Consider the following 27,166-nt stretch of genomic DNA (forward strand, 5'->3'; position numbering starts at 1 on the left):
AAGTTACGCAGGATGAATACATTCTGGAGATCTAAAATACAGCATGGTGGGACACCCTGGTGGCTCAGGGGTTGAGCATCTGCCTTTGGCTCAGGTCGTGACCTCGGAGTCCCAGGATTGAGCCCCACATCGGGCTCCCTGCATGGAGCCTGCTTCTCCCTCTGCCTGTGTCTCTGCCTCTGTGTGTGTGTGTGTGTGTGTGTGTGTCTCATGAATAAATCAATAAAATCTTTTTAAAAATTAAAAAATAAAGTAGAGCATTGTGCCCATAGTCAACAATACCGTGTTGTGTACTTGAAATGTGCTAAGAGGATAGATCTCAAACCTAACCACATGCACACACACACACACACACAAATGGTGACTATATGAACTGATAGATGTGTTAACTTGATTGTGGTGATCATTTCACAATGTACACATATATCAAACCATCATTTTGTATACCTTAAATATATATAATTTTTCTATGTCATAAAAAAAAAATGAGCAAGAAAGCAGTTTCTCCCCCAGAGCCTTCAGAAGAAAACTCAGCCTGGCCAAACCTTCTGTTTCAGCCTTGAGATTCCCTGAGCAGAGAACACAGACACAGCATGCTGAACTTCTGACTTACAGAGCTGGGAACTAATATAGCTTCAAAGGCAGTGGTAATTGTTACATAGCATAGAAAACTAATAGAGGGAGGACGTGCAATGAATGCACAAGGAATTAATCTCAGGTGAATTAAATTGAATCGCACTTGGTCTGGTGGGGCAGAGAAGGATCTACCTTGAATTGAATTCTACTTTATTAGACACTGGGGAGAGACAGTATCCACTGACATGTTCTTGTTACAACTTATGCAAATCTGACCCAATGAAAGAAAATCCTCATTATGCTCTAGGACCATGTGAACTAGAATTGGCCGTGATGAGTTCACCCAATGCTGCTGCAGGTTTTTCTAAGGAGGCAGAAAGAGGCCCTCATGGTGTCTCTGCAGACTGCAGCAGGCGGGGGAGAAAAAGGAAGGGAGGGCTTGCCTGCTTTGCAAAGCTTCTTTGCACTTTCTTTACACTTTATCCTTTACAAAGCTTCAAATACCATGCTGCTGAAGCACCCACTACACCTCACACCTCTATTCCTGTCTGGCCCCAGTGACCAAAGATACCTAGCAGGCTCTTAGATAGCCCTCCCCTTGACCCAGTGCATAACCTGCCCTGGCACCCATTATACCCAAGATCTGTCCTCTCAACAGTGTAAGCCTAGGTGGGCAGGTTATCTATGTCTTACCCCATCCTCAGCCCAATGCCAGGCCCTGCAAGGCACCAACAAGCATCTGGTACACTACAAATGTACAGAGATCCAGCAATCCCCATGTGTAAAATAATTAAACATCAAATCTGTGAGCTGCCACAGAGAGGCAGGGAAGAGCTTACCCAGGAGGTGTGGCAGCCACGTTTCTTCCTAATGGCTCTGCGTTTCCCTCGTGTCCCCTCCAGACTGCAGGTGAACGTGGAAGTCTGATCATACCTGTCATCAGCTGTCCCTCACAATGCTCTGTTAAAATGACATCAATGGATTTTTTTAATATATAAATCCATAAGGACTGGAAAAATGAGGGAGGGGGACAGCAGCACCTGCAAAACTGCAGAACATTTTAGAATCTAGAAAAAAGCTGGAGAGGGTAACTGGCCCAAGAGGACCCAGGAAGCTGCCCTCGGTGAAGCGCAGAGGCAGTGCACAGGGAAAGTAGTTGGCTGACACCAAACACCCCCCACAGGGCCCAGGATAGGAACACCCAGGGCACACCTGAAGGCTCGAAGGAAGCATGGGGTGGGGGCCACAACATTTATTATCCCAAATGGGACAACTTGGGAGGGCCACCATCAATAATTCTGCCAGGCAATAGACACAATTGGCCTAGGGGGGAAAAATCCCAGGACTGGTGAAAGGTGATGAATGTCCAATGGTCCCAGAAACTTGGGGCTTTCCATCACTTCTTAAAGCCCGTGACTCGGGACACCAAAGATTTGTTTTGGGAGAAATTAACCCAGAAGGCTCCAGCCTGGGGGACCTAGACACAACAGAGGGTGGGTGTGAGATGCAGAAGGGAAACAGAGGATGAGAGAAAGTCTGAACTTCAGCAGCAGAACCACCACCACACAGCCCACTCCTGGCTTGCACCCAGAGAGAGGACATAGAAGGATTATTGTGCAGACACCAAGTCCTAATGTCGGGGATCCCCAATGATAAGGTCGCATTGCCACCTGCTCTCATACAGCAAAGCCTCTGATTGACTGGTACCCCCATGCCCCAAGGGCTCCTCACTCTCTTTGAGTGCTTCATTGTTAAATATGAATTGGCAGCCAGCAATCACCAAACATTTGAGGCAATCTTCTAACAGAGGAAAAATGAAACCAAAATAGAAAAAAAAAGGGGAGGAAAAAATTAAATCAGAAAGATCTTGCAGGCACAGAACAAGAATAGAGTTCTGTGGGAAAAGTAACAGATGCACGAAAAACTCTTGGAATTCAAATAATAATGGCTGAAATAAGTAGGAAAAGAAGAGAAAAACTAGAGCAGAAAGAGATAGAAAGCAGAAGAGAAAAGACAAGAAACTGAAAAGGTCAATTCAGAAAATCTTCAACCTGACTAATATATGATCCCGAAAGAATGAAAAAGTTACAGAGGGAAATTATCAAGAAATGATACTAAATATTTTACAGGTCATGTTAGTCTGTTCAGGAGGCTGTAAGAAAAATATCATGAACAGCAAACACTTATCCTTACAGTGCTGGAGGCTGAGTCCAAGATCCCGGCACAGGCAGATTCTGGGTCTGATGAGGGCCCTCTTCCTGATTCACTGCTATCCATCTTCTGTCTCACTGTGTCCCCACATGGTGGAGGGGTGACGGAGCTCTCTGGGGCCTCTTCTATAAGGATCTTACTCCCTTTTGTGATCAAAGCACCTCCCAAAGGCCCCACCGTCCCACTGGGGAGTAGGTTTCAACATGTAAATTTGGAAAGAGGGGGACACAAATTTTAGTCCATAGCACAGGTCATAAGACTCGGATTGAAGGGGTCCACTGAGCATCCAGCAAAATGCAAGAAAAACAACTCATACCAACTACATCATTATAATATCTTAGAATGCCAGGCAGAAAGAAGAGATCCTCAAAGCTTCCAGAGGGAAGGAGAAAGAAAGAAAGTCGCTTAGAAAGGAATGAGAGGGATCCCTGGGTGGCGCAGCGGTTCGGCGCCTGCCTTTGGCTCAGGGCGCGATCCTGGAGACCCGGGATCGAGTCCCACGTCGGGCTCCCGGTGCATGGGGCCTGCTTCTCCCTCTGCCTGTGTCTCTGCCTCTCTCTCTCTGTGTGACTGTCATAAATAAATTTAAAAAAATATTATAAAAAAGAAAGAAAGAAAGGAATGAGAATGGCATTAGACTTTTCAACAGTGAAACCATAAATTAGAACATGATGGAGCAATGCCTTCGAAATTCTCAGAAAAATTGTTTAATCTAGAATTGTATATCCAGTTGTATGATATTTGTACTGCTTTCTAAACCTCCAGTTTACCCTCCTCCTATTTGTAAAGATTAGATAGATAAAACTATTTCCCGGACTTGCTCACAGCCACTCTCCTGGATATAAATTGGGTTCTGTGTTAGGGGGAGGCAGTTTTCATGAAACTTCTAGCAGTCAATCCTGGTTAAGAAGGGGTCACTTTCCTTTAACAGGTCCCCAGATTCCTTCTTGCTGTTTTCTTCATATGACACCAAGCTATGGCAGTGGTAGAGATGGCTTCTTTCTGTAGGACTCGGCCTGCATGGAAGAATTGAGGTCTATGCTCCGGCTTACAGGGGACCAAAGACTACCTCGGGGCGGAACAGGGCTGGGGGGTGGGGTTGGTGGGTATAGCTCGCTGGTGGGCAGTTTTGTATTGTTCTGAAAATCCTCCCATGAGGGGCCACCTAGAAATCGTTTCTTTAGCCTTTCTAAAAATGGTGTGAACACCTATAATGATTTCCGTTTCCTGCATTGAATGTTGAATTCTGACAACACAGCTGTCAAGCTGCCCTGGTGACGTTCCTGTTCCCCCGCTGGCCTCTTCCAGCCTATGCCACCAGCTGCTGTGTGCTGGGTAGGCTCCAGTGGGCTCCAGGTGATGACCCTTGGGCCCAAATAGAGTGCCAGGAGCTAAAGTTCCCCTACACCAGGCCCCTGCCTTCCGCAGGACAAATTCTGCAGGATAGTATCCATCCCAGGGTTCCCTGGTAGGGCTGAGTCGGGCACTCCCCATGAAATCGCAATTGGCCTGGCTTCCTCCTCTCTGCCCTGCTTTCCCCACCCCTTCTCACTTTCACCTGGGAGTATCTTCTTAATGAATCATCTTCATTCAAATCATGCTTGGGTCAAATATTTTCAGACATACAGAGACCCTAAAAATTTACTTCTCATAACTTAGGGAGCCACTAGGGAGCATGCTTCAGCAAAATGATGGTATGAAGCAGGAAAGGGAGCCATGAGCCCTAGCAGTCCATCAAGAGTGTGCTGCAAAGGGAAGCCCTGGGATGACAGGCTGCTCAGGAATCTTGAGAACAACCAAGAACCAGAAACCCCACATGGGAGGGTCTGGGGAAAAAAGAAATTGATATAATGTCAGTTTGACTCTTTTGATATAATATTGGTTCATATAGAAATGATCTGGTAAAAAATATTTAGGAGAAATAAATATACGTACATAGAAAACCAAATAAAGAGGAAACATGCATGTAATACATCCATACTCTACTTCATTTGGCAGTAAGCAAAATGTATTATCATAGGAACAGAAACACTGACTATTGATTTAACCAAAAGTTGTGATAAAAAGTACATCAGAAGATGGAGGAAGGGCCAACGCAAGACGTGTGTGCAAAACTAAATCACCATCTTCCGTTGCAATTAATAGACAATGTTTAAAATCGATTAATCAAGAAATAGCAGGATCAGCATATTATTTCAAAATATGAAAGTAAATACCAGCTGTGAACATTGCAAACAAAAATGTATTTGATATGAATTTGTCTTTTTAAACTTCATTACTCCCAAAAAGATGAAGCATTCCTTCTGACAGAAGGTACACACTCACACACATGCTTCTCACACCACAAATGAGGCTTGGCGGCAGGGGATAGAGAGGGGTGGTGGGGTACAGAGAACATACAGAAGCCCTCTACTCAGGGATCCACAAGGGTCACCACCAAGGAGGACTCAACAGCCCATACAACACTGGATGCTCTCCATACTCAGCAATTTAAATACTCACCCTCTATCAGCAAACTCCCACCCACCATCAGCTACTGCTGCCTCAAATTCCACAGTACAGACTCATTTATCTGAGTTGAGCATTGCTCTATTTTCAAGAGTGACACTTTCCTGCCCAGGCTGCACACCACATGCAGTATCAGGAAAGCATAGCCTGGGTTCCCATTCCACTGCATGGCTTGGGAAGGAGGTTTCAAGTCTCCAAGCCTCAGTTTCTCCCTGTGGTGGGTCACCAAAATGGCCACCATCCTTGGCAGCCCCTCCTGTCATTCTGAGCTGCCCAGTCGTTTGCTTTGACCAACAGCCAGTGACAGAAGTGACATTGTGTCCACCCTGAGTCTAGATCTAAAAAGACCTTTCAGCTTCCATCATTGCTGCTGTCAGAACCCTCTACTGACATGGGAACACACTCAGGCTCCCCTGCCATGGTGAGAGGTACTATCCCCCCACACCTCAGCCAATCACCAGCTGACCTCCAGACTTGGAAATGAGGCCACTCAGGACCAACAGGCCCCCAGTCAACCCACCAGCATCAGTCTGGCCCAGCCCAGCCTGAAGGAACTACCCAGTAGAACTGTGGGCTAAAAGGATAGTGGGACTTTCTTTTAATGGAGCAGGTTTGCTCTGTAGCAAGGAAAACAGATAGGCCTTCTGTGTGAAATGATGATGTCAACGTTTGATTCAAAGGGTTGTTAAGATGCAATGGTGATATGTGAAGTTACCATAGGAGCTCAAAAAATATTCCTTACCTTCCACCCCCATCTCCAATGCCTAAATGTAAAACAATTTTTAAGCAACTGCTTTTTCTACTGAGGAGACCAGAGAGTGAGGGCAGGGCTCCAAGGAGAGCAAGAAGGCTCCCATGCAGCCTTCCCCACCCCTCCAGCCCTGCAGTCTGGGCTGCACAGCCACCTAATGCAACAGCAAGCAGCTCAGCTCCACAAGCAGCTCTGAAAAAGTGAAGATTTAACCACTGTAATTGGCTTATTGATTTTGCAATCACATTTTAAGATGCATAATCTGCCACCATCTACACTGGCCATTACAGCACCCTTCCAGGGGAGTTCTATCCGCACCACCTGTGCACCAGACCTTGTGCCAGGAGGCATAGAAAATGACACTCAATCATACTGGAATTGTAGCAAACACAGGCCCACCAGCCATTTCCCAAATGTCAGTTGTGAATTAAATGATGAACCAGAACCCAAGAGCTCTCAGCACTGACCCTGCAAGGCATGCCTCACTTAGACGCTGCTCTAAGGCTTGTCTTCTTCACTGATTTACACAGGGACCTCACTTCTCCCTGGGGGTAGGCCCTGGAATTCTACAAAAAGAGCACTAGGTTTGGAGTCTAAATGCCTGAGCCAAGCCAGTTGTTCTACTTCTAATAGACGACAAGGCCACAAGACATACATCCCAGAGTACACAGAACTGCCCACAGTCCTCTATTGTCAGCCAAAGACCTGAGTCCCTCCACGAAAATAGACGTGGATGCTCTCTCCCACACAAGCCCCAACCAGAGAGAGCCAGCAGGTGATTTGGATATGCTAAGAGTTTCCTAAGCCCCTGGGGCACCTGGGTAACTCAGTCAGTAAGCATCTAACTCTTTGATTTGGGGCCGGGTCATGGTCTTGGGATTGTGAGATCAAGCCCTACATTGGTGCTTGAGATTCTCTCTCTTTCTCCCTCTGCCCTTCCCCCATGCATTCTCTCTCTCTCTCTCTCTCTCTCTCTCTCTCTCTCTCTCTCTCTTTCTCTATCTAAAATAAGTAAATAAAATCTTTAAAAAAAAAAAATGCGTCCCAAACACCTGAGCTAGACCCAAACCAGGACATGATCCCCACCACCCAGTAGGCACATTGCAAGGACCATACAGCTCACTGAGTCCACTGGGGTCCACTTTTAAGCTTCCATTTCATGGGTGAGTGAATAGCCACACAGAGAGGGGCACTGACCTACCCAAGAGGCCTTAGCTCCTGAATGACTGAGCACAAAAGCAATGCTTGGCTGGCCACACAGTGCCCTTTCTAACTACAAGACTTTCTCACAAACAGATCTCCATGCTTTGAGAGAGTATGTGGTTTCCATGCATGACAGAGTAATGCCCCATGCAAGTAGCGCCCCAAGCCATAATCTTGACTATGGGTAAACAGCTATCCATCTAGAGGGCTTTTTAATTTAGGACTAGTGCAGTTTACCAAGGGAACTGCATTAATCATTAATCAGCATTGCTTGGAGACGTACTACCTGAGGAGATCTGTGAACAGTTGACCTACATCAATGGCAGCAACAATGAAGGGTAGGCAAAGATTCTAAAACCAGCATCTAGAACCATGTGGCCAGTCTGCATTCCTTTCATACCGAATTCTCTGGATTCTCTCCAGTCCCTTGCAGTTCTTGGCCTGTGCTGAGGTGTGTGATCTCAGCAAGCCCTTGTAACAATTTGCAAATAATTCTCAAGCTCACTCAATGCTCAATGCCCAATGTTTACTTCAAGACACCAATTCTTATCATTTGGTTTATCTAAGGGTTGGCTTCCTTTACCATGCTCTGGAAATCCCTGGCATGCTGCAGCCTCTGACCACCCCTACCCCATCAGGAGCGATGGCTTCTCTGAAGTCCAGGAGCCAATACTGGGCCAGGGCTAGACAAGAGTCTGACATGCAGAATCTCAGAACATACTCTTGATTTCCTGCTGCCCATCAGCATTGTGGGAGGAGACATGGTGCCTGTGCTCAGCACTGAGGAGTTCAGATGCTCACTGCCCATCCCCTCCTGTCACCAACACAACCACTACCAGCAGTAGGGCCCTTGTTGAGAGGGATGACCCAAAATTTCTTGTCCTGAGGACCCATGTGCTCATCTCACCCACTGCCTTACTTTATGATACACAATATGTAGTTGGGAGCACTAGGAAATCCCCAGTGAATCTGCTGCCTCAGTCTCCTCGGCACTACTATTGCTTAGATCCTTCCAAGGCCCCCCAGTATCTAACATCCATAGGTAACAAAAAAGTACCAGAATTGCATGAATCTTACATATCCAATATGCAGTTACGAATGTTCTGTAAAAACGAAGGGTGGGCTATTGGCACCAAACCTTCTCTCTAGATTGGAAAACCAGAGCAGATGTGCAGGGCTGTCCAGGGAGACCCCTGCATAGGCCACCTGCAAGCCAGTTCCAGCACACTTGTTCATCCACACTGGACATGTAGTCTTCGTTCTCCATATAGGGTCTCTCACTCTGTCTTTCTCAGCTTCTGCACCAAAGCTCCTGCCTGGCTTCATCTCTTGGGCAGGAGGGATCACTTGTTTGGAGGACAAGCCAAAATGGACACATCTTTGCAGAGGATCACAACACTTCCATCAAAACCCCCAGCCCACAGTAGCAATTCATGTAGTTTCTGTTTAGAAACTTTATGCTAGGGCAGTCTGGGGGGCTCAGCGGTTTAGTGCCACCTTTAACCTGGGGTCTAATCCTGGATACCCGGGATCAAGTCCCACGTCAGGCTTCCTGCATGGAGCCTGCTTCTCCCTCTGCCTGTGTCTCTGCCTCTCTCTCTCTCTCTTTCTGTGTCTCTCATAAATAAATAAATAAAATCTTTAAAAAAAAAAAGAAACCTTATGCTATATTTTGAATATACTGCATTAACACATAAAATCTGTCCTGTTTTATAAAATAAGCATATTCTTTAAAATAAAAGGAGATCAGATTTTGCAAGCCAAAAAGCTAGATTTACATAAGCAAATGTCATCCTTCTGAACACTACAACAGCAGCAAAGCCAGATTCCCACAATGAACAAACTGCCCTCAGTGAGAATGGCCCTTCAAGGTGCCAAGTGCCGGGGTATCCCTGCAGTGATCATTCAGGGACATCTAATACATGTACATAGCCAGGCGCTCCTTAGACCTGGTACAATCTGTGATCACTGCCTCCCATCAGTCTCCCCACCCCCAGGTTTGCCACCCTATACCCCATTCCACCTCCCAGCCTGCCCACTGCTGCTTGATATCCAACAGAACGATACCAGGGGCTGGCATTCAGAGCCTACCTCATCTGGCCCCAATTTCACCTCCTGCTATCTCTTTCACCCTAGAGACGCTTCGCTTCAAATCCAAGCACCTCATCAGCCCACACCACCAAGCAAGCCCCCACTTTGCCACCTTGAGAAATCCCACCCATGCTTTATAACTCAGGCCAGCTGGCTCTCGAGGAGCAGTGGCCTCCCAAGGCCCTTAGCACTTCGTCTGCTCCCTCAGGCCCTCCCAAGGGGTCATCCCAGTGGGTGCCACCTATCTGCTCTCCATGCCCTCAGGCCCTGGTGACACCCACAGATGAGGTAGTGCCAAAGACCAGGAGCCAGGGTCTTACTTCTAGAACAAAGTGCCCACAACATGCCCGGTGTGTAATAAACTCTCAAAAATTGCCTAATGACTCTAATGACTAGATGGCTGAATTAATGAATAAACACAGCCTAAAATCTTTGTACAGAACAAGAGTCCCAGGAGTAAAACGAATCCCAATTAATGCAGTAAGTGGCATTTAGTTGTCTCTATTTCAGGATGCATGAAATAATTAGTGCTCAGTACACAGAGAACTCTGAGTGTGAAGCTGGATGTAACCAGGTGTCAAAACACAGAAACCTAGGAGAGAAATAAATCATGTGCTTGATTATGAAGGGGAGACTGCTCTGGTGGGTTTTCTCCCTGGAGGAAGGGCACCCTTGCTGCAGATCCCAGACTGTTACAATGTGAAAGAGATCCTGCCAGATGGGAAATGTGACAGTCCTGCTTCAGACAGGTGACTGAGCAGCTGAGTGCCACCCAGCAGACCTGCTTATCCCAGGTAGTAACACAGTGTATGTTTGCTGAATGCCAAGTATGCTGGGCACTTTATATTCACAAAACTCTCATGAAGTAACGGTTTCACTATATCCACTCTGTCAACATGGAAACCCAGGTTAGCCAGGCACGTAATTTGCTCAAGCATTCAGACCCAGGTCTACTTAAATCTAAGTAACACATGTATGTATTCTGACAAGGAGATTCAGGCTGCTCCTACTCAGCCCACAAGCCTATGGCACTGCTCTGTCATCAGGTGACTGCCTCCTCCTGAGCATCTTCTCAGTCTCTTACCTCTTGTTCTCCTATCCTTCAACCTCCTGTCCCCTTAGCCACCAGCGCACCCAACCACACTGCAGTTCCAATGCTTGCAGCCAATAGGTCATGCTCCCAGAGTTCCTGGCTCCTCCTGTCACATCCAGACCCACAGATGAGGTCCTGCCAAAGGCCAGCAATGTCACCCCACATGGCGGGACCTCTGCCCAGGCTCACCTTTGGCTTTCCCATTCATTCACCCTGATAAAGCATTAGTATTTAATCCTTGCTGCAAGGCTCTGCTTCCTAGGGAACCCAGGCTAAGATAACACTTTGGTGTTTACCTGTATTTTCCTTTGTCCTCAACACCACCCTCCATCCTCCTTCCTGCTAAAGGCATCTACTGCCTTATGTGAATAGATTTTCTGGAAGATGGAGGCTTCCTTGAATCCATCTTTTGAGTGTTTGCATTGTAATTTACACAAATGAAATTATACTGCAAATTTCATTCCTGCCCTTGACTTTCGTGCTTAGCTCCCATTCTCAGACCACTTGAGGGGCTTACCTATGCCCAGCCATGGCACCCACTGCTGGATGGTGCCCATGGCACTGCTGCAGTTCACTCACCTACTCCCCCCACTGTAAGCAGGTCTCTCAGAAATGATCTGGGTGTGGGACCATTGGTCCCACGCCATACACAGTCTAAGATTGCTCTTGCACCAGCAGAACACAGGAGACCCACTTCCCCACATCTTAGCAAACACCTGCCATTATCTGACCTATCCTCCAGTATGATCGGGCAGGAAGCAGGACCTTCCTGTCTATCTTAGTCCTGGCCAGGTGAGCAGCTTTTCTTCTGCTTGTTAGCCATCTGAGATTCATCATTGCTTCCTTGGGTTTTGCTTTGAGCTCATATTGCCCCAGCAAGTCTGGCCACCCTTGACTGGTCACCCTCAAAGAGAGCTTAGGGAGCTTCGAAAGAGGAGGGCACACAGGGCAGACAGCCCACTGGACTTAACTCCTCCCCAGGGGCCCCAAGTGGCCCCAAATCCTCCAGGGTAGGTTCAGGTTTCATGGGGCTTAAAAAAATCTTGACTTGATACATTTCAAGTTTTATTTTTCCCCTATTCCCCACTTTGTTTTCTGGTTCAGAAATTACAGATCAGGAGCCTCCATGAGAAGGCCTCAAGCAAGACATTGTGGCCACAATGACCTCACGTGCACCTGACCCCAAGCACTGCTGGTCCTCAGAGGATCTCACTGTAGGAGCCCAGGGCCACGGGGTTGCCCTGAGTCGGCCCAGCTCACCAACATCAGGCATCTGATCCTTCACGGGGCCAGAAACCAGCCAGAGGAGCAACCAAGAAACAAGGAACGGTTCAATGGCTCCTCTCTGCCTGCATGATATTTCCCAGAGTATGTTCCCCAAAACCCATTTCATTAATACATTAATACAAATTACAAAATAAAAGTGGCTTGGCAGCCCTGTGTCTGAGGGACATTTTTCAGGACCTCCCAGAGCCTCTTGACTGTCCCCATGTGCCACTGGTAAAGGAAATTTTCAACCTTTAATGTTTTGGGGCCTTGTCCCTGGGCTCCCAGGGAAGCTATACTTTAACATTTACCAAGGTCAAAATGACTGGGCCCAACTCAGAGCATGTCTTCTATTTTCTGCTCTGAGCACACATTGTATGTCTGCTTCATTAAACAAATAACCAACCAACCAATCACATAGAAGCATTCTGAACACGAGATAAGGAAAAGAAAGAAACTTCCCAGGTTCCCATAAGATTCTTTTTTTTTTTTTTTTGGTATATATTTTTTTATTGGAGTTCAATTTGCCAACATATAGCATAACACCCAGTGCTCATCCCATCAAGTGCCCCCCTCAGTGCCCATCACCCAGTCACCCCATCCCCCTGCCCACGTCCCTTGCCACCACCCCTTGTTCATTTCCCAGATTTAAGTGTCTCTCATGTTCTGTCACCCTCACTGATATTTTCCCTCATTTTCTCTCCTTTCCCTTTATTCCCTTTCGCTATTATTTATATTCGCCAAATGAATGAGACCATATAATGTTTGTCCTTCTCCGATGGACTTACTTCACTCAGCATAATACCCTCCAGTTCCATCCACATCAAAGCAAATGGTGGGTATTTGTCATTTCTTATGGCTGAGGAATATTCCATTGTATACATAAACCACATCTTCTTTATCCATTCATCTTTCGATGGACACCGAGGCTCCTTCCACAGTTTGGCTGCTGTGGACATTGCTGCTAGAAACATCGGGTGCAGGTGTCCCGGCGTTTCACTGCATCTGTATCTTTGGGGTAAATCCCCAACAGTGCAATTGCTGGGTCATAGGGCAGGTCTATTTTTAACTCTTTGAGGAACCTCCACACAGTTTTCCAGAGTGGCTGCACCAGTTCACATTCCCACCAACAGTGCAGGAGGGTTCCCCTTTCTCCACATCCTCTCCAACGTTTGTGGTTTCCTGCCTTGTTAATGTTCCCCATTCTCACTGGTGTGAGGTGGTATCTCATTGTGGTTTTGATTTGTATTTCCCTGATGGCAAGTGTTAGTACTTGGATGGGAGACCGGGTTCCCATAAGATTAAAGTCCTATAGCCTTGCGCATACTAAAACAGAAGATAACCTCTGTAGCTTTCTGGAATGTCCCTTGTCTTGATGATTTGTAACTCTTTATGTAAAAAATGTACACAACCCTGCTCCAAATGTTGCTTCTTCTGAGCATCTTTTCTTTGTGAGGATTGTGTATCCTATGAAGCTGTCCTAACTTGGGCTCAAATAAAACTCTCTTCTTTTCTTCTTAAAATGTTCAAAGGTTTGTTCGTTGCATTAACACCACCACCTCCAGGGTGTGCAGTGCAGTGGGCAGCACTTCACAGGCCACCAAACCACCAAGGCCCTGTTGACTGCCCACCCAAGCACGCCATTTGGAGTTAACATCTCAAGACACACAGTCAGAAAGCCACTCTGCAGGAGCGAACACAGACTCCTCAAACTTTACCAGAGAACCTTCTCCATCTCCCATGGCTACATCCAGGACGCTCCAGATAACACTTCTCCAAAAGCCAGATACCTCAGGAACTCCCCGCACCCCACGTGCCCTTCACACTCCACCCTGAGTCCTCTCCGTCTGGAATCCTCTCTAACTTCCCTAGGCAGGGTCAGGCCCTTCTTCCCTCTCATCTTGGCAGCCCTGCAAACAGACAGTCTTTCTTCCTGTAGTGTGTACCCTGTGATGTGAATTAGACACAGTGCAATCGGTTAATTAAGAGACACAGTGTGCGTTCCACACAGGGCTCTGGTTAAATGCAGAGGCAACAGGAGCCCAAGTTTCACACATGGGTCTGACAAGTAGTACTGGAACCAGGTCCTTGTTCTATGTACATGGGAGCTCAGCCCACTTCCAAATTTTTGGCTCGTGGTTCGTTATTTACCCGTGCTGAAACTATGATTTTTAGTTTGCAATATCAAACACACTTAAGAGTCATGAAGACACCAGCAGTAGTAAGACTCATACAGAGGAAAAAATGAACTTTATTCCTATAAGCAAATTCTGCAGCCCCCAGGGGATGTCCTGTTGCCCCTTGCAAAAGCCTCAGTACAGAGCACCCACCTCATGTCACTCATAGAGTGATTGCACACACATGTGCACACAAGCATACACTGCACACAGCATATAATGAAGGAACTGCACAGACCCCAGCCAAAGGCCCAGACCCTCCTGTCATCCCAACCCCCAGCCAAGACCAGCTCCGGTGCTGCCTAAGCCCCCAGAACACACAGCTCTCCCCCAAGGCCATAGCTCCTCTAAGCACTCCTAAGGCCTGCATTCAGGGTCTGCAGCCCCGCTCAGAGCACAGAAGCCTCTCCGGAGTAGCCCCGTACATGGGATGGTGAATTTAAGAATGCAGACCACTGGGGTTCCTTGGGCTGGGATCTTAGCCAGCTCAAGAGAATGCCCTCTGCTTTCCAGCCACTCTCCACAGTTCTCAGGAACCAGGAGCCAAAATCACAGCCTCTGCACCAGACCCAAGCCCCACAGTGAGAACAGCTGCCATTCCCACACCTCCCACAGGCAAGCGGTTGGGTGGAGTGATCTGGACTCCAGACAAGGCTGTAAGGATGTGGGACCGCCTGTTCCCAAGTCCAAGCACAGAAGCTGAGGTGCAAAGAGGTGCAGGGTCTTGCGCTGGCCAGGCCACAACAGTGGGTACAGAGCCACCCTATGCCCCCAGCTGGTCCCCTCTCCACCCACTACTGCCACCCAGCACCCAACCACACGCTGGGGCCCCAAGGCTGAAGCCAGGCTGCTCAACACAAAACACGACAGTTCCTTTATTGTATCTCAGGGAGGCCGGAGAAAGAAAAAGCCTCACCACTTCCTGATGCATTATTTATCAGGAGCACATTAACTGTGGGTGACATCACAGGCCTTCGAAGGTAATTTGTGGAAAGTATTGTTAAAGCAATTGATTTGCAAATTCCTTGACAGGGAAAACTGAGCACTGAGCAGGCAGAGAAGTGACATGGAGACTTTTTTTTAATGTATTTGGAATAATTGATTGAAAGCTAAGCTGTGTAGCCAGTGAGAAAATGAGATTATTCTGTCTGTTATGCAAAGAAATTGTATATTGTGCAAATCAGTGGGATGAGGAGCAGTCAGGGCGTCTGAAAGGCACTTGCTCCTTCTGCAGAAGGTGGGGGGGAAAAGTCTTTCCAAATTCAAACCAAGTGTTCATCACTCCCCTTACCAGGAAAGCTGCTTCCACCTCTCTTCTCATCTCCCCCTCCACCCATCCCCAACTCTGGGCCCTGGGTCTCAGGCCAGACACCTCCCTCCCCTCCCTCTGGGGTCAGCAAGAACCTGGTGCAGGGAGCAGGGGCGGGAGAGACTGGGCCCCTGCCCTGCTCTGCTCTGGCCTTCACCTCCCTCTTTGGGATGCTTCAGTCCCTCAGTAATCCCAGCTGTGCTTTCCTGGCCCACAAAGCTGGCTGCCACTCCTCAGAACTCTCCAGTGACTGCTCCTGGCCTCAGGATGACTGCAATCCCTTCCCTGGCCCCCAGAGCTGATATGACCTCCTCCCCACCACACCCCCACCACACTTCCTCAATCCCAGTAATGTCAAACTGCCCCAACCTCCCGCACTTGCACAATGGCTTTGGCCTTTCTATTGGAATGCTGTTAGCAGCTTGCCCATCCAGTGGCAGCCACTCTCTCCAGGCATAATTCAAATGCATCCTCCTACAGGAAGCCTTCACTGACTACCCCAGGCAGACAATCCTGGGTGCACCTCTCTTTAGAAGCACCAGTGTATTTGCTGTTGGGGTGGGGGGAGTCTCCCTCCCTTCAGGTGGCAGAGGCAGTGAGTGAATACCTGTGTGAATTAACGCATGCAGGAATGATTGCCAGAATGAAAGAATCACTGCCTTGATTGCCTTACTGGATCCCTTCCCCATTTCTGATGAAGCCCTGGGTGATGTACCATGGTCACCTAGGGGGACTGCTTGTTTCATTAGCTGTTCCCACAGCCTTAGGCCAGAGGCTCCCTAGCAGGATTGCCCAACAACATTGGTGGGGAGGCCTGGTCCAAGAGAAAGCTACCGTTCGTGTCTACCTGGCCAGCACCTGAAGCCTGCAGTCAGAAACAGACACGAGCCCCAGGGCATTTGAACAATTGCTTAGCCCTGCCATCTGCATGTGTGTAACCTTGTGCAGATTGCTCAGCCTTCCTGAGCCCCAATCTCCTAGTCTGTCAGATGGGAGTTAGATGAGCCCCCATCTCTAAGATGTTGAGAGTTAAAACCACAGTGCATAGCGCCCACTATACACTAGAGGTATATAGTGTATAGTGGCTATGCTATGATCACCTCACTCCAGTGACTTTATTTATATCAAGCTGAAAATTCCCACCAACTGGATTTAGGATTTTTATGCTCATTTTGAGTATTAGAAAACCTAGGTTCCTGGAGTTAAATGGAGATTACAGCTGACCCTTGAACAACACCAGGAATTCACAGTCACAAACCCACATATAACTTTGACTTGCCAAAAACTTAACTACTAAGCGGCCTACTTTTGACTAGAAGCCTTACTGATAACATAAACAATTACCATATATTCTGTATGTTACATGTATTATATCCTGTATTCTTATAATAAAGTAAGTTAGAGAAAAGAAAATATTATTAAGAAAATCATAAGAAAAATACACTTACATAACTATATTGTATCTTTTGAAAAAATCTGAAATAAGTGGACCATGCAGTGTGCACCCATGTGGTTCAAGGGTCAACTGCATATGCTGCAAGTGGCAGGATACTGGCCAGACCTGGCCACGATGTACCAAGTACCATTCTCCCCTAGAAAACAACTCCTGCTGACCCCACTCTTCACACAGCAAGCTGGACCCTGGGAAAGGACAGTAAGAGACCTCAGCAGGTAACCCACACAGTCGGACAACCAACTGTCAGGTTTTACCTAGGACATGAGACTTCTAGCACCAAAGCCAGGAAAACCCCAGGCAACCCAGGACCAGTTGATCACCCTATGTCCAATCACCTTTAAAGAGCTAGAAAATGCATAATGGTTCATTCAACTATTTCAATAACAGAGAACATACTGTTAAGTCCATTCCTTTTAAATGGGTCAATGTTTCCCAAAATCAGGTCTGAAGAAGCAGCCAAGAAAGTTTCTGACCACTTCTGCTCACATAGTCTGATTCGCAATGGTCAGCCCATCCCTACAGGCAGTGGCCCACATCCCCTTCAATTCCATTTCAACACCACTGCTCCTCCACTTCCGCCCTCCCCAGACCTGGTGCTGGGCATGCAGAGTTCAAGAGTGACCAAGACACAGTCCCTCCCCCACAAGGAGGCCCCAGGCCAGAGACAAAGGATGAGTAGCAGAAACCATAGTAAGGACAGGTCAGAGAGAAGCCTGGGGGACTGGAACACACATTGGAGGGAGGAGAGGTCAGAGAGGACTTCCTGGAAGAGGAGATACCTCCTTAACGTGAGCTGTAAGTAGGTTTTACAAGGTTGCGGCTGAGAAGTGCATTCTAGGCAACTAGAACAGCATGGGCAAGGCCCAGAGGTGTGGCTGAGCCTGGCCCATTGCAGGAAGTGAAGGCCACAGCAGAATGGGGGAGATGGAGGAAACAAAGACAGAAAAAGAGGCCATACACAGGAGGCCCTGTTTTCTCTAAAACTGGCTTTTTTTTTTTTTTTTTAACTTGGCAGCGTTTACATTGTTGGAATTTCAAGTGAATAGATAGATGTCTAACTCCCTATTTTTAATAGCTGCATAATATCCTATGATGTGAGTATATTCTGATTATTCAACAATTCCATTTTTGAAGGGCTGCAAGTTATTTCTGGTTTATATTTTGTTATCTACAATCAATTCTTCAGTAACCATTGTTCTATTATGGTAAAGTCCCAGATATGGGATTTCAACCATCTTATTAACTTTCCAAAAATACAATAAGAAGTCACATTTTTGCTAACAATCTGCAGAAGTGCCCATTCCAAAGCATCTTTGCAAGTACTGTGTGTTTTGCTTTGTTTTGTTTTCATTATTATCAATCTGATGAATGAAATCTAGCTAGCCATGTTACTTTGATTTTTATTTCCCTGGCTACTAATGTGGTTGAACCTCTTTCCATTTGTTTCTTTTGCTTTTTAAAGATCTTCTCTCCTGTGATTGCCCAATTCAGATATGATTTTCATATTTGGACACATTTTGGATTGTTTGTATTTACATGGGTTCTATATGTTATAAATACTGATCTTTCAGTTGCTCTAAGTATTAAGGGGCCCTGAACTGTACAAAATCTTATTAACCCTGATGAATCTACCTCCTGTAACTAGATCTAGACACCCAGAAATCTCAACTCTGGTTGCACATGGAAATCACCTGGAGAGCTTTGAATCATGGTGCTTAGACCCTGCTTCCAGAGATTTAAAATTCAGAAGTTTCCAGTGGGGCCCAGAAGTCAGGATTTTTTTTTTTTTTATCACAGTAAAGTTAACATAACTCAAAAGTCATCATATAAACCATTTATAATTCAGCAGTATTCGGTTACTTGTACAATGTTGTATCACCACCGTCTGTAGGTCCAGAACAATTAGCGTACCCTAAAGGAAACATTATGCCCATTTCCAGTCTCTCCATTCCCCACGCCCTACCCTTTGGCTACCACTAATCTACTTCCTGTGTTCATGGATTTATCTGTCCTGGGTATTTCATGTAAAAGGACTTTGTGTCTGGCTTTTTTCACTCAGCATAGTTTTTTCAAGGTACATGCATGGTATAGCATGTATAAATACTTTATTTCTTGTCATGGCTGAATAATATTCCATTGTATAATATATCACATTTGGTTTATTCACTCATTTGTTTTTGATAGACCTTGGGTTGTTTCTACACTTTGGCTACCGCGAATAGTGCTGCTATGTCATTTGTATGTCTTCTTTGGAAAAATGTCTATTTCAGTCATTCGCTTATTTTTTAATCAGACTGTTTATTTTTGTCTTTGTTTTTGTTTTGCTATTGAGTTGTTTGAGTTCCATATGTACTTTACATATTATCTGATATATGGTTTGCAAATATTTTCTCCCATTCCATAGGCTGTCTTTTCATTTGTTGGTGGATTCTTTCATTATGAAGAAACCTTTTAGTTTGATGCAGTCCCTTTTGTTTATTTTTGCTTCTGATGTCTTGTTTTAAAAAAAAATTATTACTAAAACCAATGTCAATGAGATTTTTCTGTATGTTTTCTTGTAGGAGCTTTATGGTTTCAAGTGTTACACTTAAATCTTTAATCCATTTCAAGTTCACTTTGGGGAGTACTGTTAAGCTATGGTCCAGTTTTATTCTTTTGCATTTGAATATCTAGTTTTCCCAGCACCATTTATTAAAGAGACTGTCCTCTCTCCACTGTGTGTTCTTCATACCCTTGTCAAAGACTAGTTGACTATATGTGCATGGGTGTATTTCTGAGCTACCAGGAGGCCCCTTACCGTCTGGACTTGATTCAAATGTTCATGGGGAATTCTTCCACTGAAGAATTTTAAGAGAGTCAACTTTAAGGATCTCAAAACACTAAGTATAAGGACCATGTCCAACTGCCTCAGCTGGCCAATGATGAGGCCAAAGCTCAGAGAGAGCAAGAAATCACCCAACATCACACAACAGAAGGACTCAGAGGAAAAGGAAGACTTTAGACCCAGACCTCCGTCCCCTAGCCCTGTCTGGTGAAACCACTGTCTGGTGAAAAGAAGCATCCCAAAGAAGTATCTCCTCCCCTCACTTATGCCACTCTAACCCTTGACAGATGCATATAATTATTTAACAAACTTATTTTAAGGTCTTCAGCAACTTTGGATAATCTTGATTGTATTTCCTGAAAATCCTCTGACATTCCAATGAGAAAAGCTGAATATTCAAATCACCTAGGTAGTTCAAACAGAAGCTAATCTTTCATTTATTTACTTTAATCCTAAATACTGTTCTTTTTTATTTAACATTCCCTGAATTTGAGACTTAGTGAAAGATAGAAGCTTTAACTGTCTTTTCTTTTTTAATTGAAGTTCAATTTGCCAACATATAGCATAACACCCAGTGCTCATCCCTCCAAGTGCCCCCCTCAGTGCCCATCACCCAGTCACCCCAACCCCCCGCCCACTTCCCTTTCCACCACCCCTTGTTCATTTCCCAGAGTTAGGTGTCTCTCACGTTTTGTCACCCTCACTGATATTTTCCCTCATTTTCTCTCCTTTCCCTTTATTCCCTTTCATTAATTTTTGTATTCCCCAAATGAATGAGACCATATAATGTTTGTCCTTTTCCGATTGACTTGTTTCACTCAGCATAATACCCTCCAGGTCGCTCCACGTTGAAGCAAATAGTGGGTATTTGTCATTTCTAATGGCTGAGTAATATTCCATTGTATACATATACCACATAGAAGCTTTAACTGTCTTAACCATGATAAAAGTCTATCCAAATCTCTGTCATTTGAGGTTTGGGGGAATTCCACAGGTCACTTGCAGGAAGCCAAATGACCTCACACATGCCCTTCCCAACTGTGAGCCTCCAAGTCTCTGTTCCCAGCAACCCTTCCCCATACACACACACAACTAGTCAGAGCCTCCGCTCCCAGCCTGTCCAGCTCTAGCCAGCTCAGTTCATGGCTCCTGAGTAACAGACCTGGGCTGGGCTTGGATCATAAGAGGAAATAAATCTCCCCAGTCATGGGCACCTGGATGGGTAAGCAGTTAGGGAGACACATGATACTTGTATAAGGGGCAGGCAGCATAGGGGAGAGAGTATCTTATCCTTGGGCTGTCAAAAACAGAAAACCCTGTGGAGTCAAGGGTTCTGAGCCAGGTGTGAAAGAGAGGCCCACAACAGAGCAGCCCTCTTCCCACTGCAGTGAGTATTCTGGGGGAATATACAAGCCATGCCTGCTTCAGGATGTCATCTGCCAGGCAATGAAGGGGGGTGTCCTAATTTCAGCCAGAAGAGTAACACCCTAAGTGAGTTCTCACACCCAACCCTAAAAGGCAATAAAAACTACAGGGAGGTTCCCTCATGTGATGGTTTTAAAACCCATTTGCATTCCAGTTCCAGACAAGATGGAGTAAACACATTTCTCCCTATTTTGCCCACAAAGCATAGCTTAAACACCCTGGATATTACTTATAAGCCAAACATAAGAACACTCTGGAAAGGAGAGAGAAGTCTGCTCAGCTAGGGAACTTGAGGAATAACATGGCAGTGTTCCTCAAGAGTTCCCACAATTTTCTTTTTTGCCACATATATCCCAGACTGCATGCCTGAAGAAGGGGCCACCTGGCAGTACCAATGGGCACAGACAAACAAGGCTCTAGTGAAAGCCTGCTCTCTCTAGCCAAAGGACCAGGAAAAGGCAACCTAGCAAAACAGAACATTGCCTTATTCCAACCAGAGAGAAAAAACTGTGGCCCCACTCCCAACAGTAAAGGCCCAGTGGAGACTCAGGACTTCCATGCCCACCTGTAGTAATGAGTCCACCTACCCCTACTCCTGATAGTGTCCCTGGGGTCCATGTGGTGATCTTAGGTTTCTACCCCCAGTCAGTAGATTGATGTATCTCTCCTCTCTATGTTGGAGTGTGTCAGAGGGGGCCTAGAGTGTGTCAGAAGCCAGCAGTGAGTAGCTCATCCCCAATCCCTGCTCTGAAATGCCCGGATAGACCACATAAGAAGGTGTCCCTCCCCTGCCAGCAATGATGAGGCACCCTGTCCCACCCAAAGTGTCCATAGAGGCCACACAAAGAACCCGGGTTCAAGTCTCACCCAATGGCAACAAGGCAGCATCCTCCTTCCCCTCCAGCACAGAGCCAAACAAGTCCTGCTGAGATGGAAGTTTTAAACAAGATTAAGAGTCTTATAATACCTGAGATACCCAAGGTCCACATGAAAATCACTCATTATATCAAGAACAAAGAAAATCTCAACTTGAATGAGACAAGATAATCAAAAAATACTGACCCTGTTATGACACAGGTCTTAGAATTACCCAACAAGGATTTTAAAGTAGCCATGATAAAAATGCTGCAATACAGAAATGCAGTTTTGAACATGTTTGAAATAAATCAAAAACAGAAAATCTAAGCAAAGAAATAGAATATCCAAAAAAAGAACCAAATGGAAATTTTAGAACTGAAAAATACAATCACCGAAAAAAAAATCTCAATGGATGGGCTCAAACGTAGAATAGAGAAGGTAGAGGAAGTATTGGTGAACTTGAAGATATAATAAAAACTATCCAAACTTAACAATAGAGAGAGAGCAGAGTGAAAAAAATGGTCACTCAGGAACGTATGGGACTACAACACAGTATCTAACATTTGTGTCATCTGAGCCCCAGAAGAGAAAGAAGATGGGACTAAAACAGGATTAAAGAAATAACGGGGGGATCCCTGGGTGGCGCAGTGGTTTGGCGCCTGCCTTTGGCCCAGGGCGCGATCCTGGAGACCTGGGATCGAATCCCACATCAGGCTCCCGGTGCATGGAGCCTGCTTCTCCCTCTGCCTGTGTCTCTGCCTCTCTCTCTCTCTCTCTGTGATTATCATAAAAAAAAAAGAAAGAAATAATGGCTCAAATTTCCACAAATTTGGCAAAATACATGAACCTCCAGATTCAAGAAGCTAAACATATAGGAAAAACCCAAAGGAACCATATCAAGCATATCATAGTCAAACTTCTGAAAACTAACAACTAATACAAAATCTTGAAAGCATCAAGATTGAAATGACAGCTTACTCTAAGGAATAACTGTTATGAATAAGAGCAGATTTCTCCTCAAATGCAAGGAAGCCAGAAAGAGGTAACATGACCAATTTCAAGAGATGAAAGAAAAGAATTGTCAACCAGATTTCTATACCAAGCAAAAAACTTTGAGGAAAGCAAGACATTTCTTAAGTGAAGGAATGGCAAGAGAATTTGAGCCAGCAGACTCAGCCTAAGGAAGAGCTTAAAGAAAATTATGGAACTAGAAAAATAAATGATGAAAGAATATTGGACAATCAGGAAAGAAAAAGCAACAGAAAAAGTAAAAATGTAGATAAATACAATAAACTTTCCTTCTCTGGAGTTTCCTAAATTATGTTTGATGGCTAAAGCAAGACTTACATCATGGACTGATGTGGTTCTCAATGTATGTATATAGAAAAAATATGTAAAAGTTATATTATAAATGGACAAGTGTAGAGGAACATAACAGGAGGAAACTGTTCCATATTTCATTTAAACTAATAGGATGTTGATACCAAAGACTGAAATATACAACACTAAATGCTTACATTAGAAGAGGGAGAAAGACTCAAATCAGTAAACTAACTCCCACCTTCAGAAACTAGATAAAATTCAAGAGAGCAAATTTAACCCAAAGTAACCAGAAGGAAGGAAATATTACAGGTGAGAGCAGAAATCAATGAAACTAAAAACAGAAAACAATAGATCAAATCAATGAAGCAAAAAGCTAGTTCTTTGAAAAGATCACTAAAATTGACAAACCTCTACTGGCTGACGGAAGAAAGAGAGAAATTACCAGTATCAGAAATGTGGCAGGTGCTATCGTATCACCGCAGGGCTAGGACCTGCAGCCAGCATAAGGCTAAGAGAATACTGTGAACAGCTTTCCACGCATAAATATATGACTTAGATGAGATAGACCATGTCCTCAAAAAGCACAAACTACCACAATTCACTTAATACAAAATAGATCACTTGAATAACTATGTAACTTAAATAAATTAAATTTGTAAGCTAAAAACTCCCCAAAATGAAATCTCCAGCCTAGATGGTTTCATTGGAAATTCTACCACACACCTAAAAAATAATTAATACCAATTGTACACAATCTTTTCTGGAAAATAAAATGCTTCCAAAATAATTTTATGATGTCAGTATTACCTTGAAAACAAAATAAGACAAAAAGAGCACAAAAAAAGAAAACTATAGTTCAATATCCCTCATGAACATAGATGCAAAAATCCTTAATACTGTATTAACTCAAAGAATCAATAAACAAACAAAATAAACAAATTTATTCCAGGTATGCAAGGCTGGTTCAATATTTGAAAATCAATGTAACTGCATATTAACAGACTAATGAAGAAAAATCATATGATCATATATCAGTTGATACAGAAGAAATTATTTGTCAAAATCTAATATAATACCCATTAATGATAAAAACTCTCAAACAACCAGGAATAGAAAGGAACCTTTTCAACTTGATAAAGATCATCTACAAAAACCCTATAGCTAACATTAGACTTCATTGTAAAAGAGTAAATGATTTCCCCCTGAGACTGGAACAAAGTAAGGATGGTCATTCACCATTGCTATTCAACAAGACACTGGAAATTCTATCCACTGCCACAAGGCAACAACAGGGAAGGGAAGGGAAGGGAAGGGAAGGGAAGGGAAGGGAAGGGAAGGGAAGGGAAGGGAAGGGAAGGGAAGGGAAGGGAAGGGAGGGGAGGGGAGGGGAGGGGAGGGGAGGGGAGGGGAGGGGAGGGGAGGGATGCAGATCAGAAAAGAAGAAATAAAGTTATTTGCAGGTGACATAGTGGCCTTTGTAGAAAAACCCAAGGAATGTACAAAACCACTCCTAGAAAAATTAAGTGATTTCAGCAAGGTTGCGGAATATAAGCTCAATATACATAAATCAATTGTATTTCTACATATTGGTAAATGCACACATGGAAACCAAAACTAAAAGTACAATACTGTTTACAACAGTGCAAAAAAAAAAAAAGAAATATATGTAAATCTAATAAAACTTTAATTGGAGCTGAAACCTACAAAATGGCAATAAAAGAAAGCAAAATCTAAAATGAAGAGACATATAGTGTTCATAGATCAAAAGACTCAATTTAGCAAAGATGTCAATTTTCCCCAAATTGATCTATAAACTTAAAGCAACTTCTATCAAAATCCCAGCAAGAATATTTGGAGACATAGACAAGATTATTCTAAAATTTATATGGAGAGTCTAAAGAAGTAGGTTTTAATAACTAGTAGCTAAAAGAAATTTAAGAAGAATAATAATGTGGGGGAAATCACTCTCCTCAACATTAAGACTTTTCTAGCTACCAGTCTTAGGACCATGTGGTATGGCAGGGGGACAGACATAAATCAGTGGAACAGAATAGAGAAGTCAGAAATAGATGTACACAAATATGGCTAACTGATTTTCGACAGAGTTGCAAAAATAATGGATGAAAGAGTCAAGTCTTTTCAACAAATGGTGCTGGAGCAATTCTAAATCCATAGGCAAAAAAAAAATCTCAACCTAAACCTCGTACCTTATATAAAACCTAACTCAAGATAGATTTTTTTTAATGATTTCTTTATTTATTTGAGAAAGAGAGGGCATGGGAGAAAATATTTGCAAACTGCATATGTGACTTGCTTCGAAAATGTATGATGAACACTGTTTTTCTTTCTTCAGTAATGGGGTAAGGTGAGGGACTGGGAGGGATTTGGACAAAAATCAAGTAAATAAATAGAAATCTCAAAGAGTGGTGACGGATATGAAGGAATAAATCAGGGTAAAAGAACACCACATATAATTTATTAAAAATAACAGATAATCCAATTAGAAAATGGGGGAAAAAACACAAATAGACATTTCACAGAAAAGGATATTCAGATGTCAACAAGTACATGAAAAGATGTTTAATGCCACCAACCATTGGAGAAGCACAATATAGACCAGGATTCCTAGTCACTACCTGCTCAGTAGCTCCAGCCATGAGGTTCTGTTCACCAACTGGAAGTTAGAAATGAAGAGAAGGAAGAGCCTGCTATGACCACCATCACACTGGGCAGAAGGAAAAGCCGGGAAGGAATAGGGAGCCATTCAAAGCCCAGCCTCAGGACTGTCTATGCCCTTCCATGGTTTCACTAGGCAGGCCATAGATGAGAGTACTAGCAAGCCCCCACAGCACTCCCTATCCTTTTTCAATGACTGTTGAGCAAATTAATAATCTGGCCCCAGAAAAACACTAGTAAGTTTCGAGCGCCTAACGTGCAATCATAAGAGTGCTTGACAAAAGATACTGCACTTCCTATCATTTGTTGAGAGAGAAATGGGCCAGAACTTGACCAGATGTGCAAGCCACTGGAGAGTTAGCAGCTGTCCCATAGGAAACAGAGGAAAGGCTGAGCGCATGGGAAGGGGCTCAGACAATGAGGCCCAGAGATGCCCCCAGGCGGAGCCTTGTGGGAGAAGCAGGATCATCTGCGCAGGGAACATCTGACCCGATCCTGACAGAGACACCCCATTGCTACGCGGCCTGGCAATCCCTCCTTCCTGTGAAACAGCAATGATGAGAACACTGGTTGCACAATGCATGGTGTTCCGCCTCACCCCAGAAGCAAGCTGGTGGCAATCATTTACAGGCAGTAATAACTTCCTGGAACTGTACCTCTGCGTTCTTTCATTCAGGGGCATTCAGGCACTGAGGCACCCACCCTGTCTGGTATTTTAATCCCATGGCTTTAGAGATGAGACTACTGAGGCCGGAGAACACAGACTGGGGAAAGGCCCTCAGCCACTCAAGGCCTGTCCCGTGGCTATGGCCGTGGCCATGGGAAAAAAAGAAAGAAAGTACGGCTGCTCAGGACCCACCCTCCCCACATTCCCAAAGATACCCCCAGCACCCTCAGCTCTATGGGAACTCTTAACACCTCCAACGTTGGAGGGGCCCAATTTTAGAATATTCCAAAGAGGAAGATAGATACTTTCTAACTAAAACTCTTAATGAAATAATCATTGGCAGTTTAATGAAATAATCATTGGCAGTATAAAAGATCATCCTCTGATGCACTTAAATTTTGAGCCAACACCTACAATCTTAGTTCTGTGCCTACCTCTCCAAAGCTTGCATGAACCAAGGCTGTGGTCCCCACAAGGATTTCTGCCCATCTGCCCTTCAGCGGAGGCCCTAGCATGGGGACATCCAGTGGGGATCAGACTAACAAGTGGCACCAGTGCTTGTTACCCCCAGAGAAACCCTCACTTCGTAGGCAGCCAAAGGCTGAGCAGTGTCAGCCATGCTCAGCTCCCAGCAAAGGGAAGAGATGATTGTTTACTCTCTCAACTTGATTAAGACATGTCCAGTGCACCTTGGATACATCTACAATTAAAATGAAGCGGCTTAGAAGTCCTTTTCACAGAAAAGGACAGAA

At 44.8% G+C, this 27,166-nt stretch overlaps 1 long non-coding RNA gene across 6 annotated transcripts in view; it reads right to left on the reverse strand.

The window, feature by feature from the left end:
- The window catches only part of LOC102151686, a 51,732-nt gene that overhangs the window by 22,874 nt on the left and 1,692 nt on the right, over window positions 1–27,166 (reverse strand). For all 6 annotated transcript variants that reach the window (XR_005374014.1, XR_005374016.1, XR_005374015.1 and 3 more), the window contains 2 exons: window positions 2,770–2,971; window positions 1,416–1,536 (listed from right to left, as the gene is read on the reverse strand). This is a non-coding gene — a long non-coding RNA (uncharacterized LOC102151686). The remainder of the gene's footprint in view (window positions 1–1,415; window positions 1,537–2,769; window positions 2,972–27,166) is intronic.

This window comes from Canis lupus, chromosome 19, assembly GCF_011100685.1.
Source record: "Canis lupus familiaris isolate Mischka breed German Shepherd chromosome 19, alternate assembly UU_Cfam_GSD_1.0, whole genome shotgun sequence".
Lineage (NCBI taxonomy): Eukaryota > Metazoa > Chordata > Mammalia > Carnivora > Canidae > Canis > Canis lupus.